The sequence below is a fragment of the Corvus kubaryi genome, unplaced genomic scaffold, assembly GCF_017639235.1.
Source record: "Corvus kubaryi isolate FWS band 111438036 unplaced genomic scaffold, C.kubaryi_AGA036_p1.0 37308, whole genome shotgun sequence".
Taxonomy (NCBI): Eukaryota; Metazoa; Chordata; class Aves; order Passeriformes; family Corvidae; genus Corvus; species Corvus kubaryi.
In genome coordinates this window covers 405,181-416,103 of record NW_024581096.1, presented here as the reverse complement: position 1 = coordinate 416,103, position 10,923 = coordinate 405,181, and the positions used below count along the sequence as shown (strand labels likewise).

The 10,923-nt window shown below is 45.8% G+C and overlaps 1 long non-coding RNA gene across 1 annotated transcript; it reads left to right on the top strand.

Moving 5' to 3' along the window:
* The first annotated feature begins 1,848 nt into the window (after positions 1 to 1,848).
* LOC121665040 lies at positions 1,849 to 5,665 on the top strand. Its single transcript, XR_006016198.1, has 3 exons — positions 1,849 to 2,106; positions 2,599 to 2,702; positions 4,690 to 5,665. It is a non-coding gene; the product is annotated as an uncharacterized LOC121665040 (long non-coding RNA).
* Positions 5,666 to 10,923: the final 5,258 nt, after the last annotated feature.

The following is a 10,923-nucleotide window of genomic DNA, read 5'->3' as shown; positions in this document are numbered from 1 at the left end:
GCTAGACGGAGGCATTAAGGGTCTTGTAATTTCAGATCCTTTTTCCTGGCACCACAGACAATACTCATTCTGCAAGAAATTATCTTTATCCCAAATAGGATTTCACTTTTCTACCTCTTTTCCCTAAAAAAACCCAAAAAAATGGGGAGGGAGAGAGAAAGAGAGCAGGTGAGCACAACATATCCCTTGCTTTTTGGGAACCATGATCCTATTTTACTGTGTATCAGGAAAATGTTGAAAAAAAATAGATGTCAGTTCGGGAATATTTTGCAGGTGGAGTTACAAGTCAACTGAAAAATGAAACAAAAAAATCTCTTGGCGTCCCTCTTTCCCAGATGCAGCCAAGATTCCTGCTTTGACTTGATCCAGGCAAGGGAGGGAGCACAGCCTGTTCCTGCAACGCACTGAGAAGCAAGGGGTGTTTGTTTTCTGTTATCAGCAAAGGGTGATGATGAGCTTACTGTCCGTGAGATAATCTATTTTTTATTACTGTGGGTTAGATCAAGTGCACCATGGTTTGGAACAACAATAAAAGACAAAAATCCCCCCAAAACTGGAAAAAATCCCCACCCTTCTCTTTTGCATTGGTGATAAAGTGGTATTTTTTGTCAGAGTGCCCACCCTGGAGCACACTTTAATAATATTAGTCGTTATTACATGCAGAGCGGCTTTTCACGTCACATGAGCCAGCCTTGAAAGCAAATCCCAGTCTCTCTGTGAAATCCACTTGATCCTCGTGTTGAAACACAGCTATTTCCAGATGATACAAAGCACCTGTTTAACAGGGAGCTGGGGCAGGAAAATCCCATATTCCAGTCAAAATGGCAGGAGGAACTTACTGGCTATTTAACCAAATCACTCACTGGCCGCATAGGTCAGGTCACTGTTGTGCTTCCACAAAAATTGTTCCAACATGGAAGTGTTTCAGCAGCTCCCTGACCAGCTGAGCCAGAAAGAATTGTCCTCTGCTCCCACCCTGGACATACAACCATCTTTTGCCATGACCAGAGGGGACCAGTGTTTAGCTGCCATGGCTACAGGCTGACACATCATTAACGTAATTATGGTGTTAGGAAGAGAACAAATGATCCAAAGATCACTAGCAAGTCAAGGCCCCTTCTTATGGAGGAGACCTTTGAGGGCATTTCACAGGGAATCCCAGAATGGTTTGGGATGGAAGGGACCTTAAAACTCATTCAGTTCCACCCCTTCCACTATCCCAGGGTGTTCCAAGCCCTGTCCAACCTGGCCTGGGACGCTTCCAGGAATGGGGCAGCCACAGCTGCTCTTGGAAACCTGTGCCAGGGCCTGCCCACCCTCACAGGGAAGGATTTCCTCCCAGCATCCATGCTAAATTCCCCCTCTAAGTTTAAAACTGTTGCCCCTTGTCCTATCACTATCTGCCCCCTGTAAAAAGCCACTTTCCAAGGAAGAGGAGATGCTTCTCAATGCAATAAGGCGTTTAACACAAGAGAAACTTCTTGAGAGAGCAGTTGGAGACTACTCAAAATAAATTGCTGGAGGGTATTTAGGGACCTGCTCTTCCTATGCTTGCAAAATCTGAATGAATAGGCTTCATCCAGATTCATTGCTGGATGAATTGTGGCAGGAAGGTTACAAAATCACTCATATTCTGCAGTGTAATTAAGCTGACCTCTCCCCTTCCTGTCTTCACAGCACCACACTGTAATTCAGGGATGTAACTTGTGGGTCTGACACCCACGGGATCACCCGTGGAGCACAGGTACCCCAGCCCACGCCGTTCCCACAGGACACACACTCCCAGCACTGCACCCCGGGGCTTAAAACGACACCAAATTCACCAGCAAAGTCACGGTGCCCACCAGATGCACTGCCAAACCTGAAGAGGATGTCTCGTATGAGCAGGAGTGCATGGATAAGAGAACAATGTGATTTGGGGCAGACAAAAGGCTTGAAATCTGAGCTTACCAAAGTATCCAGGCAGCAGCTGCAGCAAACACTTCCCGGGCAGAGCCTGTTAAAGGAGAAGGATCTGCATTCACCCAGCTCTCCCAGGTGCCATCACAGCAAGGAGAATGGAGATCTTTTGCTCTGCACGACTCCCTGACAGGAGGGGGCAGCCAGGTGGGGGTCAGTCTCTTCCCCCAGTTAACAAGTGACAGGATGAGAGGAAATGGCCTCAAGCTGTACCAGGGGACGCTCAGGTTGGATACTAGGGAAAATTTTTCCATGGAAAGGGTTGTCCAGCTCTGGCACAGCTGCCCAGGGCAGTTTTGGAATCCCCATGCCTGGAGGGTTTTAAAAGTTTGATGGATGTGGCACTTGGGGACATGGGTCAGTGGTGGCCTTGGCAGAGCTGGGAGTGGTTGGACTTGATGGTCTGAGGGCTTTTCCAACCTAAACATCTCAATGATTCTAAGAGATTTCCATCGACTTGCAGCAGCACAGAAAGAGAAGGGCCAGCTGGACCATCCAACCTGGAGACAGAAGGCTCCTCGGTGTCCTCAGGCTGCTAAAAGTTTTGACATTCCAGTCTCAGCCAGAGGTTTGTCACAGTCAGTGGAGACAATGGGCACTATAGAAGGCGATTTATCTCATATTTATCCTTTTTCTTAGGGAGGAATGGACACTCCTGAAGAGCTCTTCGGACTCTGCTGCCTGCAGAGAGGATCTGCATAACCACATGAGGGGAGTCCACCATGAAGGTGCCCTATTTCCAGGTGTGTCTTCTCCAAGGCGCCATTTTTATCTACATTAATATTTGTATTTTTCATAGCCAGTTTTGTTTCCCCTGCTCAATGTCAGTGATGTTGGAACAACTTATTCTTTCTCCAAGCATTTAATTCCCAAGATGTTTCCAAAACAATTTTCAGTGCAGCTTTCGTACTGGACCCGTCAGTGTGTCTTTGAGCTCATGTTACCACAAGTTCAGCAGCAAGTAAAGCATCATCATTTACACTGCACGCAGGATGCAGGTGCTTTTGAGGTTTTTGTCATTGTTTTCTAAAGGAAGCCACGGATTTGGAGTTCTCCCTGTGTTTTCCATCAGGGTATATCTGCAGCACGACAGCACCGAAGCTGTGGAACAGGCACACTTCCAAATTTCACAAGCTTTAGTCCCAGTATCAACTGTTTGCAGATAGCTGTCCCTGTAATCTGCAGGCTGCAGCTTGTACACAAGGGAAGCCAAAATAATGCATGTTACTGGAAAGCTGATGGGCGGACATGCCCAGGAATATTCTCCCCCACACTGGTGAAGATGTGTAGGCTTTTTTTTTTGTTTAAAACCACATTCTGGATAGAAAGGGAGAATCTTAACTCCCCAGAACAGGCTTATTTTATTTGGAGTTTTTAATTTGCAGTCAGTTTTTTGTTGTTTTTCTTCCATTTCTTGGAATTTGTACTTCTGTGAAAGAAAAACCACATTTCCTTTCTCCTTCCTACCACTCAGGTGTTCCTGTTGTCACTTGCTGACAGTGACAAAGAGCTTTCTATATTTCAGTCACTTAGAAAAGCTGAAAATACCTACAGAGCTTCTTCCTGGGGACTTGTAGCCACACGCAGGGGCCTGTGCACAGCTGGGAAGTGCCACTGACTCATTATTAAGGATCTCAGCCAGGTGGACATCTAAATCCAGATAATCCAACTGCTGATATACATAGAAAGAAGGGAAACAGAACCAGAAGGAGACCACAGGGCAGAACAGCGCTGAAAAGCTCTGTTAAGTGATCCACTGTAGGAAAAGTTGAGCTGTTGCTATTGCTGAGTGGTTTGGGATTTTTTTCCTGATTTTTTGGGGCAAGAGGATCTCCTGGAAAGTAGGCTGTGGCATCAAAACTCTTCTTTCCCTCAAAGTTTGTCCCCATCCCCACTGCTGCAATCCCCCATTAAGCTGCAGGTGTAAATGCTCCTGGCAGGTCCCGAGTATGAGGTGAAACTCTACTAAACTCCTTCTATTAAACACCCAATTTCATGTCTGGAGTTTGGAGGCAAAATGACAAGGGTAATCCAAATAAATGGGATACTTGCAACTCCCAAAAAGCAAACCCACAGACAGCTCTCTTTGCTTCACCCAGGGAAGTTTGACATTTGCAAGCAAGGTCAGCTCAACTTCAGACATATCCCCAAACCATTTCATCCAGTTGTGGCATTTCAAGCAGATGAAATTTCAAAGGAAAATTTGGAAATGGGCATGTTATTATGGATATAAACATGGATGAGCCATTTTTCGTGAAGGGGAGACAGTGTTTACTGTTGCTGAGCTGTAGAGTAGATAAATAAAAGCATCCTTGAGTGCGTTCAGCTGTGTTCTGCTACAGGGAGCTTCTCTGGTTGTAGACAAGATATAAAAAACATATATCCATATCCATAAAAACTTCCACAGAACAAGCACCAGCGTTATTTCTCATCCAGTGCTGCTTGCACACCTCTACTTTCACAGTAGCAACTTTTTGTTAAGGGAAAAATGATTGTTTAAATTTCTCAGCTATTCTGTTGGTGGTTTTTGGTGAAGTGTTCCTGCAGTGATGGCCCTGTGCTCAGCAGGAACCAGGAGGGAGCCACCCTGTCCCCCTCAGAATCTTCACCTCAGCCACAGCCTGGGGACTGAGAACATGAGTTTGTACCAATTCCATAAAACTGGTACAAACTGGGGCATTCAATTCTCTCATTTTCGAGATGCCTTAAAATAAACACCCTTTCTTGCAGGATACATGTGACAGACACTCAACCCCAGCCTTGCTCAGGAAATTGCCTTGCATCTAGAAGGGAAAAAAGCCTCACCAACTTGCCGCCTCCATAAATCAGCCATCTGAAGAATGTAAACTGGTGCAGCGTGGCTCTATCAGCACTTACAGCTCCGAGTGCTTCGCAGAGGTTTACACAACGTGAACTATTTTCATCTCTCCTAAAATAAATCTCGTGCTATAAATTAACAAACTTTCCAGGAAACATGACAAAAACCTACCCGTCAGTGCTGACCTCTGGGGCTCAGTTATAGAGCTCATAAAAAGGAGAAGTTTCCCTGGCGGATGAAAGGAGCTGGAGAGCTGAGTTTATCTGTGGGTGTTTGGGGAAGAAGGTCACCCGCGGCACATCTTGATGCCGCTGCAATGCGAGAAGGTGTTTTGGAAAGGGTTTGACAGATGATGGGGGGAAGCCAGGAGGAGACCAACGCAGTCCTCTCCTTCCTGGCCTTCACAGGCTCCAAGGACATAACCCAGAATCAGCCTGAGAGAGCAGCAGAACTGCTGAACCCAACAGGGCATGGAAAGATACTACACCATTTGTAAGACTTCATTAACCACCTGTGTTTTCAGCTCTGTGGCACTGGCTGCGGGAGCAGAGGCTCCTCTCCAAGTGCCGAAGAAATTTTTGCTTATGTTTTCCCATTCTCACATTTCTCTTAACTCCTGGATGTATTTAACACTGCTGCTGAACCAATCCTGGGGCCAAGAATGCCCCACCACACCGTGCTTCTCTCAGCTCCATCAAAGTTTGCACAGAGGGTCCATCAGGAGGAACACAGTCTCCCTCATGCACTTGGACTGGCAAAAACCCCAGTAATTCTTGAAAATTTCAGGAGTCTGGAACACAAGCAAGAGGGGAGGCAAATGGGGAATGGCTTCCCCCTGCCAGAGGGCAGGGATAAATGGGATATTGGGAAGGAACTGCTCCCTGTGAGGGTGGGCAGGCCCTGGCACAGGATGCCCAGAGCAGCTGTGGCTGCCCCTGGATCCCTGGCAGTGTCCAAGGCCAGGTTGGATGGGGCTTGGAGCAACCTGGGATAGTGGAACGTGTCCCTGCCCATAGCAGGGGCTGGCACTGGATGAGCTTGAAGCTCCCTTCCACCCCAAACCATCCTGGGATTCTGTTATCTGTGATGCTTTGAATAATTATATTTGTACTGGGTATAACTGGGGTTGGTGGGAAAACACAGGGCTGGTTCCTCTCTGTAGAGTCACTTCTGGGAAAAGTGGCCAAAGAGTGTATAGTACATGTTCTTTCTCTGTTTAAATTACGCACATGCACTGAAGGGAAAAGCACCCTCCTTCTGTAAGGCTGCTCAGCACTTAGCAATTTCATAATAATTCATACATTTATAAAGCCTTTTTGCTTCCTGTTTTGTTTGTAGCATTATAAATCAGTGATGCTCTCCAGCTGAGGAGCTGGGGGTATCCACAACAGGAGTAGACACACAACCAGATTTTTACTTGACTTTGTGACAAGATGAGCTTCACACAACTTTTCTTTGCCCTCTTCTTTACCCTAAACAGCTGCTTTCCTCTTAAGGGATGCCAAAACCTCCAATGGAGCCCTGGGTGCCTATGCTACCTGCATGGTAGCACCAAACCTGCTAAAGTCAGCAAGGAGACTCGACTTTGCTTCTAAGAAACATCCTTGACAGACAATAAAAAAGCCAAATTATGAAAACAGGAAACCACAAGTGGTTTCACCTCTAGTAAGTTCAACTGTTCGAAAAAAAACCAGAAACAAACCCCAAAAACACACTGAGCTGCATTTTCTGAGACAAACTGTGCTGACATACTCTCACTGCTGGCTGTTTTCTGTCTCCCGCCACAGACCAAGACATCACCCCACTTTTCAGAGCATCACCATATCGGTACCCAGTTGTAATGTCCCTCACAGCAAGGAATTCTTCTCATTTTTCTGGTTTTGGCAACCTTGCCCTGCAGCCAAACCTCCCTCCAGTCTTGCTCATAGACAGCAAGGAGGAACTTCTCACAGACCTTCATCCCAGGGGAATTTGTATCAATCATGTGAGGAGAAGGAGGTCTGGGAGCTCTGAAGCCTCTCCAGTGCCCCTGAGGAGTCACAGCAAAGGGACTGCGCTGTTCCCATGCTTTGCTCCCAACTCACCCCTGGTATCCCACATCCATCTGTCCTTCCTCTCTTTGGCCCCTGGTCTACACCAGCCACATGCCTGTAAAGGAAAATGCGAAAGGAAAATGTTCTGGTGGAAGAACACACAGGGGATTCTACACAGGGGATTTAAAATGAGCAAATATCCTGCCTCACGTCCCCAGGCAAAAAAATTCCCCGAAGAGGGGCTTACTGATCCCCAAAACGTGCCAGAAGTAGCATGTTCCTGCTTCTGTCTGAACATGGAAGAATTGTGGCTGAACACACCTCTTCATATGTAACCTAATAGAGAAAATCACAGGATTTGGGGTTATGTTTTCCTTCCTTTCCCCCCAGTTAGTTGATATCCCAGGCTATAAAACACTCCCCCTCCCCGTGGAAATCCTTGCATGATCTAGCAAACCTGCTACATGGCACCTGGTTCATGTCCAGATCCTGTCCATTCACCTGCTGCTCATCCCCAGCCCAGGTTTGTGCATAAAAGGCACAACTTGATCAGAATACAGTGAAAAAAAGCCCCAGTCCCAGAGCTGAGAAGGCAGGATGGAGAGATCATCCCTTGAGAGCCTTCCTGCTGCTTCACTTCATTCCTTTAAGCCCTTTCTCCCCTGACATGCTGCTCTCTCCCTCATCACCACCTCCTGTGCCCCTGCCCACCTCCAGGAGGACACAGGACAGGGACATCCAGGCTGGGCATTCACAGCAGCCCTGTGTGTGCAGCTCCTGGTGCCAGCGCTGTGCCCTGGGCAGGACACAGCTGGGAAGGGGTGTTTCACCTCCCTCCAGCCATCACCATAGGAAACATCTCGTCTACAGCCACCAGAGGAGAATCTCCAGAAGGGGGATGACCCCAACTTAAAAAACAAGATGTAAGAAGATACACGGGCAGATGACTTTGAAAAGTCTTGTCCCGGATGAAAAACCTACAGAAGCAACAAAAAATTACCATCTTCCTGAAGCTGTCTTGATGCAGCAACTACAGCAAGACTTGGGGTGACTAACATTCCTCCTTCAGCAGCCAAGTGAGACACAGCTCACCTTCACAACAGAAAATAGATCAGAGATTAATTAATTGTAAATAGAATGTGTATCCAGTAACACAGCGCTGCAAAGTGGGAAAAACATGGGAAGGATTTCAGGCAAGGGTGTGCCTGAATGCAGAGCACTGCATGTCAGAGATTCATTAATGTGCAGTGCTGGGGGACCCCGAGTGAGGAAATGAGCTCATCTTTTCATCTTCAGAAATCCCATCTCTTCAGTTCTGTAAAATGGATGGAATTTGTTGTCTTCGTTCCCTGTCCCACTGAGGAGAGAATTCTACTGTTGTAAAAACATAACTCGATGGATTTCTCCATTTAAATAATTCTACTAAAACTGGTCTTCAAGTGCTTTTTAGCGTGTCATAATTTCAAGAAGTGATTGAAAATTTGAAGTTGTATATTGATTATATACATTAAGTATATTAAAAATGACAATAAGTATGATTTTAAATTATACAGGAAAGGCTTGACAAGTGAACCATATGCTTGAAGACTAGGAGACTTTATTCTGTTGTAATGAGTTATTTTTTCAGAAATTGTTTAAAATTGAGAACCTTCCCTTATTTTTCAAAGCAAGTCATCCATATTCTCTAAAAGTCATACACTCATGCTGAATTCTCTGAGAATAACAACACGTAGATACATAAAATTAAAAAAAGATAAATAAAAGCAGATATGTTCAGAAACAAGCCAGCAGTACTTCTCCTTACAGATGAGCAGCATCTCCTGGTGACAATTCTGAAGATGATCTTAGTGACAAGGGCCACCTGCAGCCAGACTGCACTGAAGGGAGATGGGACATACTTTATACCAAGGTAAGACAACTCAATGATCCCTATGGTTCCCTTCCAGGTCAGCTTATTCTGTAATTCTGTGATTAATTCTGTGATTCTGAGACTGACTTTGACAGCTGTGGGAACCAGCACTGATTTCTGGGCGGCTGAGACTGTCCAGATTTGTTAGTGTTAGTTAAGATAGTTCCAGCAACTGGTGTTAGTTAAGATAATTCCAGCAGCTGGTGTTGCTCCTGCCACAGGAGGAAACACACAGGTGATTAATTGCTCCAAACTCTCGCAAGCACCCACAGCAGCTTCGTCATTGCATTAATTGGGTGATTTGGCTGCCGGGTGAAAGTACAAACTCTGACCAACTCCTCCAAGTTAATTCACAACTGAAGGAACCCACCTGGAACTAACTGTCAGCTGCCTTCCTGTGGTCATTAGGTGATATTCATTGAACAAATAAAAAATCTCCATTAAAAAATCTTTAAAATCTGGTAGGATGGATTTTTGAGTCCATGCCTCCAGCCCAAACAAGAGCAGGTAGTACATAAATCCATGCTTAGGTTTTGCCCCAGGTGAAGCCTGATGATGACTGAAATAAGTAAAAAGGTTACCTCATGTCCTGCATTTTTCACTTTTTCTCTTATGCAACACGGTAGGCTGGGATTTTCTGCTTTTGCAACAGAAAATCCCAGAGGTTTTTGATCTCCCCTGCCTCTTTGGAGAGTCCTCTGAGATTCAGAACATTTCCTAATATCCAAGTATGCTCTTCTCCCCACCTGATTTTTAAACACAAAGCAGTTCATCCACTGTGTGGATACTCACCCACCTAACTTTATTTCAAACATGAACAATTTCTGTTTAGGGGAAGCACAAATGTTTGATCTCTTTGCTTGCACAATGTGACCGGAAAGAAGGTGAAACAGGATGACACTAATTTTAGAAATACGTTTCATTTTTGTGAAGTCAGAGCATGATTTTCATTTGACAGTAATGAACTAAAACCATCTTTATCTCAGGCTTTAAAAAAAGAAATCGAATAGAACAAGTGAAGTCAGTGGTAACCCCATGGGAAGCAAATACAACTCTCTTTCCAAATTCTTTAGGTTTAAAGGTACACATCATTCATCCAGAACAGGGCTGTGAGGGGTGAGCTAACACACAGCTCTGAACCTGACAACATATTTCCTGTCTGTATTAATTAGCATCAGATGAATATGTCAGTATGAGCACACACTCTCCAAAATACCTTTATTTTGACACATAACATCATTTGACCCACCAAAACCACATCCCTCCCTGGTAGGAAAACTCACCAGGACAGCCACCCTATTAAGTGAGCATCCCCATAACCATTCCTGGGATGAGCAGACCAAGTGTCCCGTACATTTTTGGGGAATAACAGCCGGCAGAACAAAAGGTGTCTGTGTGTGACTAGAGTCAGCCCCAGATGTCAAACACCTGAGTGGCAGTGTCCGTATGTGTGCTAAACATCTGAGCTCATCCCAGGGCCATCCGAGATCTGATGCCCCATCCCTGGAAGTTTTCCAGGCCAGGTTGGACGGGGCTTGGAGCAACCTGGTCCAGCAGAAGGTGTCCCTGCCCAGGGTAGTGGATGGAACAAGATGGTCTCTAAGGTCCTTTCCAGCCCAAACCATTCTGTGATTCTGTGGTTGTCTGATGCACTTTGCTCACCCTAATGCAGATTTCAGGTAGAACCCTGTGAAATTTCTGTTATTTCCCCTCCTACAAACCAGCAGGGAACATGTGCTGTCTATTGGTCTCGACACCAACACTCTGGGAGGTCTTGACCAAGAAAACACCATTTGTGAGAAGAGCTGAGGTGCCAGAAAGGTGACTTTCTCCAAGGTACCATTCACATCTTCCCTTTACTGGAAGGAGCCCAGGAATATGTCGTCCATATCAGCACTTGCCCATTCCTAGGATATTTCTGGTGCTGCAGGAAAACATAGCCAGGCATCATCCTGCACTCTGAGCACATGCATTATTGCTCTCCAAAACATGTGTTGAAGCCTTGGCAAGCCTGTGTTCCCCCCAAGGACAGCTCAGGTTCAGCTCAGATTCATCTGCTCTCTCTCCCCACGCCAGGAATGGAGGTGATAGGCAGTAGATATATCATCACACATATTTGAGGCACATTATCTGGGGTCACCCGAGAAGCACGGTGCAATTTTGGGTCGTTTTTTCTCTCTCTTGTCTGTGCACAGATCTGGTCT